This window comes from Schistocerca nitens, chromosome 3 (genome assembly GCF_023898315.1).
Source record: "Schistocerca nitens isolate TAMUIC-IGC-003100 chromosome 3, iqSchNite1.1, whole genome shotgun sequence".
Lineage (NCBI taxonomy): Eukaryota > Metazoa > Arthropoda > Insecta > Orthoptera > Acrididae > Schistocerca > Schistocerca nitens.
Window position 1 is genome coordinate 638,563,439 of NC_064616.1, and position 16,971 is coordinate 638,580,409.

The 16,971-nt window shown below is 43.9% G+C and overlaps 1 protein-coding gene across 1 annotated transcript in view; it reads left to right on the forward strand.

The window, feature by feature from the left end:
* The window catches only part of LOC126249375 (protein tyrosine phosphatase domain-containing protein 1-like), a 396,740-nt gene that overhangs the window by 99,154 nt on the left and 280,615 nt on the right, over positions 1–16,971 (forward strand). The window lies entirely within an intron of this gene.

The following is a 16,971-nucleotide window of genomic DNA, read 5'->3' on the forward strand; positions in this document are numbered from 1 at the left end:
GAAGAAATTCGTTGCCAAGACACGAGGTACGTGATGTTTACGCTACTCTCTGCGGAGACCTGTATCGCGCAGATACGAGGGACACGATCTGTTGTGTGTTGCCGTTCGAAAGAGTTAGACTATAAGTGCTGCAGCAGCGCTGTGTATATATATCAGGTTCGTTACAAGGAATGCTGCAACCCATTTACAATGCTGCAGTGTTACAGCCTCCTGTATTTCATGAACAAACAAAGCACGCAATGGCAGCCAGTGTGGTCAATTTATTATTAAGATGCTACAGAAGAGTTGTCCATTCCTCAAAAAGATCATCACACGCTAAAAATGCAGCATAACGGCGTCCTCGAAATAGGTCTATAAATCTGCGCATCTGCCTTGCAACTCTCCTTAAAGAATGGAATAACCTGCGATTGGTTTTCAGTCTGGTTAGACGCTCCGTTGTTCTAGCGATTTAAATTGTTGCTCGAAGCGGGGTTTATTATTCATAGTATTCACTAGAGAATGTAAAGGGTAGATCATCGTGTCCAGTGATCTTTACCCTGCAATCAACAGTTGTTTTTTACCATTTGGTTCAAATGGCTCTAAGCGCTATGGGACTTAACTTCTGAGGTCATCAGTCCCCTAGAACTTCGAACTACTTAAACCTAACTAACCTAAGGACATCACACACATCCATGCCCGAGGTACGATTCGAACCTGCGACCGTAGCGGTCGCGCCGTTCCAGACTGCAGCGCCTAGAACCGCTCGGCCACTCCGGCCGGCCTTTTATCATTTGCACTCTGATTCATCATGTTCAACGAGTGATCTTAGGGAAATAGCGGAAAGGTCGGGGAAGAAGGCCAGTGTTCACTCTGTCTGCTTGCCGGGGGGTCTCATCCGAGATGTGGAGGAGGCCCTGCCGGCGGCGATAGAGAGCACTGGGTGCACCCGACTGCAAATTGTTGCTCATGTTGGCACCAATGACTCCTGCCGTCTGGGTTCAGAGGTCATCCTCAGTTCGTACAGGTGGTTGGCGGAATTGGTGAAGGCGGAAAACCTCGCTCGCGGGATGGAATCTGAGCTAACTATTTGTAGTATCGTTCCCAGAACCGATAGCGGTCATCTGGTTTGGAGCCGAGTAGAAGGCTTAAACCAGAGGCTCAGACGATTCTGCGGAGATCTGGGGTGCAAATTTCTCGACCTCCGCTATCGGGTGGAGAAATGTAGGGTCCCCCTGAATAGGTCAGGCGTGCACTACACGCCGGAAGCGGCTACAAGGGTAGCGGAGTACGTGTGGAGTGCACATGTGGGTTTTTTAGGTTAGAGAATTCCCTCCCTAGGCCCGACAAGACGCCTCCTGAGACGCGGCAAGGTAGGAGTAGTCAAAATGCAACAGGGAATAACAGTATTAATGTGCTAATAGTAAACTGCAGGAGCGTCTATAGAAAGGTCCCAGAACTGCCCTCATTAATAAACGGTTACAATGCCCATATAGTACTAGGGACAGAAAGTTGGCTGAAACCAGACGTAAACAGTAATGAAATGCTAAACTCAGATTGGAATGTATACCGCAGAGACAGGCTGGACAGTGAAGGGGGAGGCGTGTTTATAGCGATAAAAAGTGCAATAGTATCGAAGGAAATTGAGGAGATTCGAAATGTGAAATAATTTGGGTGAAGGTCACGGTTAAAGCAGGCTCAGACATGGTAATTGGATGTCTCTATAGGCCCCCTGGCTCAGCAGCTGTTGTGGTGAGCACCTGAAGGATAATTTGGAAAATATTTCGAGTAGATTTCCCAACCATGTTATAGTTCTGGGTGGAGATTTTAATTTGCCGGATATAGACTGGGAGACTCAAACGTTCATAACGAGTGGCAGGGACAAAGAATCCAGTGAAATTTTTTTAAGTGCGTTATCTGAAAACTACCTTGAGCAGTTAAACAGAGAACCGACTCGTGGCGATAACATATTAGACCTTCTGGTGACAAACAGACCCGAACTATTTGAAACAGTTAACGCAGAACAGGGAATCGGCGATCATAAAGCGATTACTGCATCGATGATTTCAGCCATAAATAGAAATATTAAAAAAGGTAGGAAGATTTTTCTGTTTAGCAAAAGTGACAAAAAGCAGATTACAGAGTACCTGACGGCTCAACACAAAAGTTTTGTCTCAAGTACAGCTAGTGTTGAGGATCAGTGGACAAAGTTCAAAACCATCGTACAATATGCATTAGATGAGAATGTGCCAAGCAAGATCGCAATAGATGGAAAAGAGCCACCGTGGTACAAGAACCGAGTTAGAAAACTGCTACGGAAGCAAAGGGAACTTCACAGCAAACATAAACATAGCAACAGCCTTGCACACAAACAAAAATTACACGAAGCGAAATGTAATGTGAGGAGGGCTATGCGACAGGCGTTCAATGAATTCGAAAGTAAAGTTCTATGTACTGACTTGGCAGATAATCCTAAGAAATTTTGGTCTTATGTCAAAGCGGTAGGTGGATCAAAACAAAATGTCCAGACTCTCTGTGACCAAAATGGTACTGAAACAGAGGATGACAGACTAAAGGCCGAAATACTAAATGTCTTTTTTCAAAGCTGTTTCACAGAGGAAGACTGCACTGTAGTTCCTTCTCTAGATTGTCACACAGATGACAAAATGGTAGATATCGAAATAGACGACAGAGGGATAGAGAAAGTACCGTAGGTCTCTAGAAGAGCGTAGCGTTCCAAAGGATTGGAAAAGGGCACAGGTCACCCCCGTTTTCAAGAAAGGACGTCGAACAGATGTGCAGAACTATAGACCTATATCTCTAACGTCGATCAGTTGTAGAATTTTGGAACACGTATTATGTTCGAGTATAATGACTTTTCTGGAGACTAGAAATCTACTCTGTAGGAATCAGCATGGGTTTCGAAAAAGACGGCCGTGTGAAACCCAGCTCGCGCTATTCGTCCACGAGACTCAGAGGGCCATAGACATGTGTTCACAGGTAAATGCCGTGTTTCTTGACTTCCGCAAGGCGTTCGATACAGTTCCCCACAGTCGTTTAATGAACAAAGTAAGAGCATATGGACTATCAGACCAATTGTGCGATTGGATTGAAGAGTTCCTAACTAACAGAACGCAGCATGTCATTCTCAATGGAGAGAAGTCTTCCGAAGTAAGAGTTATTTCAGGTGTGCCGCAGGGGAGTGTCATAGGACCGTTACTATTCACAGTATACATAAATGACCTTGTGGATGACATCGGAAGTTCACTGAGGCTTTTTGCAGATGATGCTGTGGTGTATCGAGAGGTTGTAACAATGGAAAATTGTACTGAAATGCAGGAGGATCTGCAGCGAATTGACGCATGGTGCAGGGAATGGCAACTGAATCTCAATGTAGACAAGTGTAATGTGCTGCGAATACATAGAAAGAAAGATCCCTTATCATTCAGCTACAAAATAGCAGGTCAGCAACTGGAAGCAGTTAATTCCATAAATTATCTGGGAGCACGCATTAGGAGTGATTTAAAATGGAATGGTCATATAAAGTTGATCGTCGGTAAAGCAGATGCCAGACTGAGATTCATTGGAAGAATCCTAAGGAAATGTAATCCGAAAACAAATGAAGTAGATTACAGTACGCTTGTTCGCCCACTGCTTGAATACTGCTCGGCAGTGTGGGATCCGTACCAGATAGGGTTGACAGAAGAGATAGAGAAGATCCAACGGAGAGCGCTTCGTTACAGGATCATTTAGTAATCATGAAAGCGTTACGGAGATGATAGATAAACTCCAGTGGAAGACTCTGCAAGAGAGACGCTCAGTAGCACGGTACGGGCTTTTGTTAAAGTTTCGAGAACATACCTTCACCAAAGAGTCAAGCAGTATATATGCTCCCTCCTACGTATATCTCGCGAAGAGATCATAAGGATAAAATCAGAGAGATTAGAGCCCACACAGAAGCATACCGACAATCGTTCTTTCCACGAACAATACGAGACTGGAATAGAAGGGAGAACCGATAGAGGTACTCAGGGTACCCTCCGCCACACACCGTCAGGTGGCTTGCGGAGTATGGACGTAGATGTAGATGTAGATGTACGAGCTCACTTTCTTACAGAACAAGTTGATGATAATATTGCAATTCTGGATGCTTATTTAATGGTTTTAGCGTTCATTGATACTTTAGTTAGTATCACTGATTCACTCAGCGCCTTGTTTCCATGTGTGTCGTGCCAAATATTCAAATGTGTATAAATTCCTAAGGGAACAAACTGCTGAGGTCATCGGTCCCTAGACTTACACACTACTTAAACTAGCTTATGCTTAGAACAACACACACACCCATGCCCGAGGAAGGAGTCGAACCCCCGGCGGGAGGGACCGCGCAATCCGTGATACAGCCCCTCAAACCGCACGGCCACTACGCGCGGCTGTGTCGTGCCAAAGACTGCTGTGCGTTGCTGATCATGCCACATAGCAAAGAAAGCTTAATACCCGTTACGGCCAATCCATGCGCGACGATTTGTCTGGGCAACTGTTGGCGCACATCACTTCGGCGCTGAACAGGTGGTGCGTGCAGACCAGAAATCGCTACAGATTTGTATGAAAGAGGAAAAGTTCAGGAGGTTGCCGGTAGAAATTAGAAATCGTCTGCTATTAAAAAAGTAAGAGTTACATTAACTTATAACCAACTCCTATTCTCAACCAGAATATTATGACTCATGTACGTAAATTCCGTTTATAACCAATATTTATACTTTAGCCTACGGACATTTAAATTTTTCGATAATGTATACTGCTGAACTCTGAAATCAGTAATGTTACATTAATGCTTAGCATGAAGTAGATTTAAAAAATGTAACTTGAGTAGTGTAAGAGAAAGAACAGCAAATTAGATTCTAGTATAAGTAATATAGCAGTAATTGCCACAAATAACAGTACTACCAGATTAGCTGTAGGCTTAATTGGTTATTAATAACTTCAAAGAAATAAGCAGCAGTAGCTTCTTCTGCATGTTAATGTAATATGACTTTTTCCCTATCACTCAAAGCTTCTATTGTATTTTTTTTTCGCAAGACTGTTGTTGTTTAGCCCTCAGTCCGGTTTGATGTAGCCCTCCACGCTAGTCTATTCTGTGCATGCCTCTTAACCTCTGCATAACTACTATAACCAACATCCACACGGATCAGCTTACTGTATTCAAACCTTGGTTCTCCTCTACAGCTTTTAATCTTCCTTCCATTACCAAACTGACGATTGCTTAATGCCTCAGTATGTGTCGTATAAACTTCTTACAGGCCACATATCTTGTGTATATACACTACTGGCCATTAAAATTGATACACCAAGAAGAAATGCAGATGACAAACGGGTATTCATTGGACAAATGTATTATACTAGAACTGGAATGTGATTACATTTTCACGCAATTTGGGTACATAGATCCTGAGAAATCAATACCCAGAACAGCCACCTCTGGCCGTAATAACGGCCTTGATACGTCTGGGCATTGAGTCAAACAAAGCTTGGATGGCGTGTACAGGTATAGCTACCCATGCAGCTTCAACACGATACCATAGTTCATCAAGAGTAGTGACTGGCGTATTGTTATGAGCCAGTTGCTCGGCCACCATTGACCAGACGTTTTCAATTGGTGAGAGATCTGGAGAATGTGCTGGCCAGGGCAGCAGTCGAACATTTTCTGCATCCAGAAAGGCCCGTACAGGACCTGCAACTTGCGGTCGTGCATTATCCTGCTCAAATGTAGGGTTTCGCAGGGATCGAATGAAGGGTACAGCCACGGCTCGTAACACATCTGAAATGTAACGTCCACTGTTCAAAGTGCCGTCAATGCGAACAAGAGGTGACCGAGACGTGTAACCAATGGCACCCCATACCATCACGCCGGGTGATACACCAGTATGGCGATGACGAATACACGCTTCCAATGTGCGTTCACCGCGATGTCGCCAAACACGGATGCGACCATCATGATGCTGTAAACAGAATCTGGATTCAACCGAAAAAATGAAGTTTTGCCATTCGTGCACCCAGGTTCGTCGTTGAGTACACCATCGCAGGCGCTACTGTCTGTGATGCAGCGTCAAGGGTCGCCGCAGCCATGGTCTCCAAGCTGATAGATCATGCTGCTGCAAACATCGTTGAACTGTTCGCGCAGATGGTTGTTGTCTTGCAAACGTCCCCATCTGTTGACTCAGGGATCGAGACGTGGCTGCACGATCCGTTACGGATAAGATGCCTGTCATCTCGACTGTTAGTGATACGTGGCCGTTGGGATCCAGCATGGTGTTCCGTATTACCCTCCTGAAGCCACCGATTCCATATTCTGCTAACAGTCACTGGATCTCGACCAACGCGAGCAGCAATGTCGCGTTACGATAAACCGCAATCGCGACAGGCTACAATCCGACCTTTATCAAAGTCGGAAACGTGATGGTACGCATTTCTCCTCCTTACGCGAGGCATCACAACAACGTTTCACCAGGCAACGCCGGTCAACTGCTGTTTGTGTATGAGAAATCGGTTGTAAACTTCCCTCATGTCAGCACGTTGTAGGTGTCGCCACCGGCGCCAACCTTGTGTGAATGCTCTGAAAAGCTAATCATTTGCATATCACAGCATCTTCTTCCTGTCGGTTAAATTTCGCATCTGTAGCACGTCATCTTCGAGGTGTAGCAATTTTAATGGCCAGTAGTGTACATTGCGTGTCATTAATGCTGTCGTTTTCATTGCCTTCTGCATCATTTATGCCGTTCTTCACTACTGATTCCTCCTCCATTTAGAGGCAGTTTCCCACCCAGAGGGCAAGAAGTTGCTCTCGCTGAACGAGGGCGACTCCTTATACGGAGAGTTTTGGGCTGCCTTTGCTCATGATTTTTATTCAGAATTTGACCAGTGGCTAGGTACGTACCCGGACAAAAGACATTTTGATTACTAGTCAAAGACGCTACCCCTACACCACGGACGCTTCATGGAACCTGTCAGAGGACTGGTCATGATGAAAAAAAAAGTGATTCTTTCTTTTATTCAAGTTGTGTCAAATTTAGTTTCTCACCATTTTGATTCAGTGCCTCCTCATTAGTTATTCTATCTAGCCATCTAATCTTCAGCATTCGTCTCTATCCTCACAGTTCAAAGGCTTGTGACTAAACTGTTTATCCACCACGATTCACTTCTTTACAAGTCTACATTCCAGACAAATACCTTCAGAAAAGATTTCCTAAAATTTATATTCGGTGTAAAAGAAATTTATCTTCTTGAAAAACATTTGGTATTACCAGTTTGCATTTTATACCCTCTCTCCTTCATTTACTGTCAGTTACTTTTATGCCTAGATAGTCTCATTTCCTACTGCGGGATACATCTTCAGAGGCAAAGCAGCGAACTGTAACCAGAAAACGAGGGAGCGGCGAATATATGGGCAGTGTAGAGGGCACCGCAGTCCATCACATCGCTGCGAGATTATCTCTGGTAATGCCAACATTCTCGATTGAAAGTAATCGATCGTCGTTCTTAGGGTACAACGTTGACATTGAAATTTTATGTAATGTAACATCTTCCTCTTTTCTGTTAAAAATTATTCAAATGGTTCAAATGGCTCTGAGCACTATGCGACTTAACTTCTGAGGTCATCAGTCGCCTAGAACTTAGAACTAATTAAACCTAACTAACCTAAGGACATTACACACATCCATGCCCGAGGCGGGATTCGAATCTGCGACCGTAGCGGTCGCTCGGTTCCAGACTGTAGCGCCCAGAACCGCACGGCCACTCCGGCCGGCTAAAAATTATTACCGTATTTATAAATCTCAATAGCCTCTGTATACATGCGCGTATGATAATGCCATGTTTTGATATGACCACACTCTCTATGAAGAAAAGAGGGAAAGCCGCCTGAGAAATAGGAATAAATCGGCCGTAGCGGAACATGTTTACCGAGAGGATGATCAAGAAATAAAATTCACTGAGCGTCATATCGAAAACGTCGCATTATCATACGGGCATGTATAGAAAGGCTATTAAGATTTGTAAACACCTTAATAATTTTAACAGAAAAGAGGAAGGTGTTAAATAAAATAAAATTTTGATCCCAACGTTGCACGCTAAAACGACAATCGAGAATATTGGCATTACCAGATATAATCTCGTAGCCGACGTCATGCGATGGAGAGTGGTGCCCTCTACACTGCCCAAATATTCGGCGCTCCCTCGATTTGTGGTTGCAATTCGCCTCTTTACCTCTGAAGTTGTCGCCAGCAGTCAGAGATGAAACGTTAGGAGAAAGCTCTATACATCGGCCACGGCCTATCAGCACGGAAGTTTCAACTGAAGTCAGTACTAGCCATAAAAGCCTACATTGTATGATGCGAGTTTTTTATTTCTTTTCTCTGAACTTTAATCCCCTTTCCAACTTCCTCTTTGTTTACATTTACTGCTTGCTCAATTAACAGACTGAATGCTGTCGGGGATAGGCTGCAACCTGTCCAACTCCCTTTTCAAAATCTACAGCTCTCCTTTCATATCTTTTGATTTGTATAACTGTAATCTGGTTTTTGTACAGGTTGTAGATAACCTATATCACCTCATATTGCCGGCCGGAGTGGCCGTGAGGTTCTAGGCGCTGCAGTCTGGAACCGAGCGACCGCTACGGTCGCAGGTTCGAATCCTGCCTCGGGCATGGATGTGTGTGATGTCCTTAGGTTAGTTGGGTTTAATTAGTTCTAAGTTATAGGCGACTGATGACCTCAGAAGTTAAGTCGCATAGTGCTCAGAGCCATTTTTTCACCTCATATTTTATTCCTATTACCCTCAGAATTTTAACGTATGTATTCCAGTTACATTCTAAGTCGCACAGTCAGTAACCCCTTGCCTGTTCCTACATTTCCTGGGAATCCAAATTGGTCCTCCCTGAGATCGGCTTCTACCATTTATTCCACTCTTCTGTAAATACGCTGCCTGGCAGAAAGTGAAGTGTCCAGAAGAAGAGGAGGAAACCAAACGAAACTTCTCGGGTTGAGAGGGTGTGAGATGTAATTTCAGTGCTTACAAAATCGAATCAAATTTACAGAGAACTTCGAGGTATAAGCCCACTTATCGTTATCACTCTGCATCCCCTTCCCTATCCGCCCCCCCATTTGTTATGACTTGATGAGCGCACAGATTCTGTTGGGAAGAGTGTCACAGAGTCGCTGAATCCTCTCCTGAGGCTAGATGCCCCACAACTGTCAGAACTGTTCCTTGATATCCCGGATATTGGCACTGGGACGGAGATGACGTCCGAGTTGGTCCCACACTTATTTTAGCATGAACAGATCTGAGGATGTTGCTGGCAACAGGAGTACATCAGCATCAAGCATACATCGAATAGGGACACTTGTCATGTGTGGACTAGCGGTGTCCTTTCGTCCGGCACAAATTTTTATTGTCGTCGTTCCATCGCACACTTGACGGTTGTCCATATTCGCAACTGCGAATACGTTAATATTATCATTATTTATGAAGATCCATCTTTTATTGCAATTACGTTCAGTATTTGTTCCATAAATTACGGTAAAAGCAGAAGGAAAAAATGTTTTAGTTCGGGACAGGTATATTGTCCATAGTGGCGGGCGTACTGCCCACTGTCTGGCCATTCTGCCCGCCTAGACGCCATTCCACAAAAGTAGTTGTTAGTTCACGATGGCCCCCAATAAAGTGTTCGTCGACATGAGAATTTTCGGTAAGCAACTACTTCTTTAATTACACTTGTATTATAAGTACCTAGCTTGTTACATAAATTTGTAATAATTACATGAAGTGAGAATAATCAAAACGATACGATACTTGACTGCGAGGCAAAGTGATGTCCGGGCTCCTTCAAATGACCATTTCGTGACGGGGGGGGTTCGAGTGACACTTTTATGCGGTTGCCGTATGATTACAACTCTGTACGGATTCGCAAACTGAAACGCCCGTTTTGCTCACTCTAGTCATTACGTCCTACTATTCCCTCTTACAATTTTCACGTCGTATGCTTCTGCTATGAGGAGGCACCTGTTCAGATTCCCAGCTGAACTTAGGTTTTCTGAGGTATTTTACGCATATTGGCCCGTAAATAGTTCTGTATCTTTTTTACACCAGTTACGAGGCGACCACGACAAGGACGGCTACTGAGTAGAGGCTGAGATAATGTTGATGCTGATGGAACTCTATCTTTGCTATAACAATAACCGGGACAAGGACAACGGAATTCATAAACAAGTAGTGAGCAAACGAGCTTCGCAAGCGCCAACAGTAGCTGTAATGTCTGCTGCGACGTGTGTGGTCACGAATTTTCCGACGCTGCTGTAAGACGCTGCACTAAGATAATCCGATGAGCTTGAAGTAGAACATGATGTGGAAACAACAGTACACAAGAAATTTTTTTTGTTAGTTGCAAAAGAACATAATACACTTACAACACAAGACAAATCCAGTAGCTGCAGAAGAAAAACTTATTTAAGACTAAAGTGAAGCTCACTTTAATCTACTCTTGAATGTTAGTATTGGGAAGTATCAGTCCCGTTAAAGACACACCGAGAGACCTGAGAACTTACTAGCAACAGCGATTTTACAGGTTCTTTATCAGGGAAAACACTTATTTTGCGTTGTATGAACTAGTTTCAGCGATACTTCGTCTTCATTATTGGGATTTATGTCTCGAAAGTACACGAAATACAAAAACACATACTGGACGCTCTCCTAAGAATCGTCAAGTGCATTTTATCCGATGTTTCGGCAGATATTTGCAATTTCGTTTTTGCAATATGTAGCTATACTCAGCCCAAACGAATACTCTCATCACTTTTTTAACGCGACGCTCAGTGCCCGTTTTTTTAAAGCTGGATTTTACGTCCCCCATTCAGTAGACTGGTCCCACGTTAGTCTAGTGTGATATTCGTTTAATCGATATATATTAACAGGAACAATAAAACACGAAGAATAACCAGTACTCGACCAGCGACAGCGCCGCCCTGACCCACACTGACTGCTACTCCCACGCAGCAGCGTTACTCGCTCGCTCCTGGAGTACTGGTTGTTCTTTGTGTTTTGCAATTCCTGTCAATATATATCGCTAAAACGAATATTGCACTAGACTAATTTGGGACCGCTCTATTTAATGGGCTCGTAAACTCCCGCTTTAAAAATAATTTTGTTTGTAACGGCAAACCAACCGACGCTTTCCGTCGACAATGGGCATCGCACGAAAGACGTGATGCAAAGGAAAAGGCACCTGACGGCTCTTAAGCGAGAGACCCTATATAGTGAATTAAATTAATTTTTATTTTCTTTGTTACTAACAGCATCCTAAAGTGTTTTACTGGCAATGGCGTCGTTAGGCAGTTTGATTCCCAGAGCGGAGGTCAGGTTTGTCACATCCTTCCCATCGCCCCTCCTCATCTCCGCCCCCCGCCCTCCCCCCGCGGCCCAAGCACCACAAAGTATAAAATAATTTTTTGGGGGAAGCAACTTTGATATTAGTGGTTAAGAAAGTAAGGTGTAATGTCAATTGTTTTGTAAATCGCTTTTATGATTCGAAACAAATAATTATAACGCATTTTTATAAATAATATAGCATAATTGATTATTAATGAAATAGTATAAGTAAGCTGTCAACGGCTTTGCCGCAGTGGTAACACCGGTTCCCGTCAGATAACCGACGTTAAGCGCTGTCAGGCTCACTTGGGTGGGTGACCATCCGGCCTGCCGAGCGCTGTTGGCAAGATGGGTGCACTCAGCCCTTGTGAGGCAAACTGAGGAGCTACTTGATTGAGAAGCAGCGGTTCCGCTCTCGTAAACTGACTTACGACCGGGAAAGCGGTGTGCTGACCACATGACCCTTCATAACTGCATACAGTAACACCTGTGGTGTGAGGATGACACGGTGGCCGGTCGGTACCGTTGTGCCTTCATGGACTGTTCGGGAGGAGTTTAGTTTCTTTTAGTGTTAGTAAGCTACAAAAACTCTATAGCGGTAGGTGACTGTAACATGTAGCATAGAATCTCTTCCTTCGAACTTTTTCTGCTGAAAATTTTGAAATTGTGTCATCAACACGATATCATTAGCTACACTATTTTCGAAACACAAATTTACCAAACTACTGAGTCGTGCCTAATTCATAGTGGACCTAAAATTATTCTTTATTTGTTTGAGTTTTGACAAACTGCTTTCACACAACGCTACTGAAAAATACAAAGTTAAGAAAAATCTTACTGCAAAAATGAGGTTTGGAACATATTTGGAGAATTCATGTCCATGCACAAACTGTGAAATTCTTAACGATACCCAACAAAGAGACACTTCTTTTAGAACTTTGGCAGCTTCCAGAACTCTTCTTATGCGTGTGAGGAAACGATCTTCAGAAATATCATCGTAATTGTCAACCAAACATTTTACAATCGTGGGAAGTTCCATTCCTGAAGCTTTTATCAGATTTCTGAGCTCTAAATGAGGAGAACGACCTGATATACACCATGTGATCAAAAGTATCCGAACTCCCCAGAAACATACGTTTTTCATACTATGGCCATTGTGCTGCCACCTACAGCCAGGTACTCCATATCAGCGACCTCAGTAATCATTAGACATCGTGAGAGAGCAGAATGGAGCGCTCCGCGGAACTCACCGACTTCGAACGTGGTCAGGTGATTCGGTGTCACTTGTTTCATACGTCTGTAAGCGAGATTTCCACACTCCTAAACATCCCTAGGTCCACTGTTTCCGATGTGATAGTGAATTGAGAATGTGAAGTTACACGTACAGCACAAAAGCGGACAGGCCGACCTCGTCTGTTGACTGACAGAGACCGCCGACAGTTGAAGAGGGCCGTAATGTGTAACAGGCAGACATCTGTCCAAACCATCACACAGGAATTCCAAACTGCATCAGGATCCACTGCAAGTACTATGACGGTTAGGCGGGAGGTGAGAAAACTTGGATTTCATGGTCGAGCGGCTGCTCATAAGCCACACATCACGCTGGTAAATGCCCTACGACGCCTCGCTTGGTGTAAGGAGCGTAAACATTGCACGATTGAACAGTGGATAAACATTGTGTGGAGTGACGAATCACAGTACACAATGTGGCAATCCGATGGCAGGGTGTGGGTATGGCGAATGCCCGGTGAACGTCATTTGCCTGCGTGTGTAGTACCAACAGTAAAATTCGGAGGCGGTGGTGTTATGGTGTGGTCGTGTTTTTCATTGAGTAGCCTTGCGACCCTTGTTGTTTTGCGTGGCACTATCACAGCACAGGCCTACACTGATGTTTTAAGTACCTTCTTGCATCCCACTGTTGAAAAGCAATTCGGGGATGGCGACTGCATCTTTCAACAAGATCGTGCACCTGTTCATAATGCACGGCCTGTGGCGGAGTGTTTACACGTCAATAAGATTCCTGTAATGGACTGGCGTGCACAGAGTCCTGACCTGAGTCCTATACAACACTTTTGGGGTGTTTTGGAACCCCGACTTCGTGCCAAGCCTCACCGACCAACATCGATACCTCTCCTCCGTGAAGAATGGGCTACCATTCCCAAAGAAACCTTCCAGCACCTGACTGAACGTACGCCCGCGAGAGTGAAATCTGTCATCGAGACTAAGGGTGGGCCAACATCATATTGAATTCCAGCATTACCGATGGAGGGCGCCACGAACTTGTAAGTCATTTTCAACCACGTGTCCGGATACTTTTGATCGCATAGCGTACGCTCCATGAGTTTGCAATGCGCCTCGATTTCTTGCAGAGACCTGTCGATGATCTGTAGCATTGACTTTCTTACTTCCTGGTGCGAAGTCAGCATATAAGTTGCTGCCTTCTCTCTAGGAATCATTTTCTTCTTCCTGATAGTTATACTTTTGCTATAAGAATGCATGTCTAGTCAGATGCGTTCCTCGCAAAGTTAAGTGCTTCTTGAACGAGATAATTTCCCTTCTCTTTCGAAAAGAGCTTCAGACTTATCTTGGTAATACACATTCCTAAGGCAACTCCAAGAATATGTAAATACTTTTGGGCATTGCTGACTTCTTCTAGGACAGCACTACGTAAAAGCAAAAAAGAGAAATCACGCAATGCAGGCTACAGTGGTCGAGGAGCTCCGCAGGTTTCTATGGTTTCATAACAATCTGACAGTTCCTTAGTGGCATCGACAATCTTTTTCAAACACTGAAATACAATTTTAAAGGTTTCGTAGTGAGCACCCCATTCTGCTTCTGAAAGTCTCTTAACTGTAACTCCATCGCCTTTCAGAAGGATCGTCCATCTATGGGCATAAGCTGAGCCAAACAAGTACAAACCTTCTAAGGCACCAAAAACGTCAGACACGGAACTGTTGAAAAAGTATGCAATCCGCACAGATTGAGAGAGTAGTTTGCACTTGGTAGGAACAGTGTCTCAGAATTAAGTTCACAAATTATTTCTTGAACTGCTGAGTGCAATCCAGCTAATTTAGAAGCTCTATCGTGTCCGTGTCCTCAGCATATTTTTACATGCCAACTATCGTGTTCACTAACCTGTAAGTTATCTTCCGCTATGTTAATGGCTTTCTTCCCAGTTTGCTGGAGGTAACCTAGAAATAATTCCTTTACTTCTAGTTGTATGTTCTGCATGTGACCGTAATGAATAATTTCACTGATCTGATCTGTATGTAAGATATAGAAAGTTTCGGATTAGGCAAAAGGAAATTCTCGCAAGTTACTTTTATCCGACGCAAGTAAGTGTCCATTTACATTACATAATTAAAAAATGTAAAACTATTCAGCAACGCCGGCCGGGGTGGCCGAGCGGTTCTAGGCGCTACAGTCTGGAACCGCGCGACCGCTACGGTCGCAGGTTCGAATCCTGCCTCGGGCATGGATGTATGTGATGTCCTTAGGTTAGGTTTAAGTAGTTCTAAGTTCTATGGGACTGATGACCTCAGAAGTTAAGTCCCATAGCGCTCAGAGCCATTTGAACCATTTATTCAGCAAAGAGCACTGCGTCCATAAACTTCCTATCGCACTTAAATGATTTAACAAACATATACGACAGACTGGAGTACGTGATCTTGAAAGAATTTATAATTTAATTTACAGAGTAATTATAAACCACGCCCGGGTTCCCGGGTTCGATTCCCGGCGGGGTCAGGGATTTTCTCTGCCTCGTGATGACTGGGTGTTGTGTGATGTCCTTAGGTTAGTTAGGTTTAAGTAGTTCTAACTTCTAGGGGACTGATGACCATAGATGTTAAGTCCCATAGTGCTCAGAGCCATTTGAACCATTTTGAAGTAATTATAACCAAAATTCAGCAACTTGAGCAAGTGTAGACGGAACACGATTTACCGTATTGGCACCCAAATTTATAAGAGGTTCAGACAGTGCGCTGCAGGATTTGAGTTATTTGCAGTGTTAGTATCAAGACTTGCGGTTAGGCGCCGGTATTGGTACTGCGACGTAGGGTTGAATCATCAGCATCAGCGTGCATGACAGTTGCAAACAATCCACATGGGTCTGCACAAGGTGAGCGGGGCCTTACTTAACGAAACAAAATGAATAGCGTTGCTGCTCTTCGCGCGTATCGATGCATTAACATCGATGCGACACTCCACACGTCCAGAATTGCTACAGAGTGAATCAAGGAACACACTTCCGAGTTCAAGCACTTCCGCTGTCTGCCAAATTCCCCAGACCTGAACATTATTGAGCATATCTGGGATGTCTTGCAAGTGTTGTTCAGAAGAGATCTCCACCACCTCGTGTTCTTACGGATTTATGGACAGCCCTGCCGGATTCATGATGTCAATTCCCTCCAGCGCTACTTCAGACGTTATTCGAGTACATGCGAAGCCGTGTTGCGGCACTTCTGCGTGCTCGCGGGAGCCCTACACGATATTAGGCACGTGTACCAGTTTCTTTGGCTATTCAGTGTATAATGGTAAGTCAGAGATTTCGGGACCAGATTTTAAGTTGTAAGACATTTTCACGGAGATATGTGGACTGTAACCACAACGTATTAATTATAAAGTCCAGATTGAACCTGAAGAAATTGCAAAACGGTAGGAAATGATGGGGTGGAAACAGTATAAGTTTAAAGGACGAGAGGGTGTTTAGGGGTTCTGACGGAACATTTGCCAGTGGTTGACCAGTACCGGGTAAAGAAACATAAAAGGAGATGAATGGGTAGCTTTAAGAGATGAAATAGTGAAGGCAGCAGAGAATCAGATGGATAAAACGACAAGGCTACTAGAAATTCTTGGATATCACGGGAGAAGAGATTGGCGATATGACATTGCGAGAAGAATTTGACAGCGCACCAGAAGAATTAAGTTGAAATAATGCCCCAGGAGTAGACGATATTCCGTCAGAACTACTGATAGCCTTGGGACAGCCAGCCATATCAAAATTCTTCCATCTGTTGTGCAAGATGTATGAGAAAGGCGAAATACCCTCAGACTTCAAGAAGAATGTAGTAATTCCAATTCCAAGGAAAGCAGTTGCTGACAGATGTGATAATTATCGAACTGTCAGTCTAATAAGTCATGGTTGTAAAATACTAACACGAATTCTTTACAGAAGAATGGAAAAAGTGTAGAATCCGACCTCGGGGAAGATCAGTTTGGATTCTGGAGAAATGTAGAAACACTCGAGGCAATGCTGACCATACGACTTATCTTGGAAGATATGTTAGGGAAAAGCAGACTTACGTTTAGACCATTTGTAGGCTTAGAGAAAGCTTTTGACAATGTTGACTGGAATACTACGTGAAATTCTGAAGGCAGCATGGGTAAAATATAGAGAGTGAAAGGCTATTTGCAACTTGTAGAGAAACTAGTCGGCGGTTACGTGTCGAGTGGCACAAAAGGGAAGGAGCGGCTGAGAAGGGAGTAAGACAATAACTATACATGGCGGTAGTATCTGTTCCCGAAAGAACAGTTACCGTGGATGACCATGCAGCTTTGCTAGAAACGAAATGATAATTA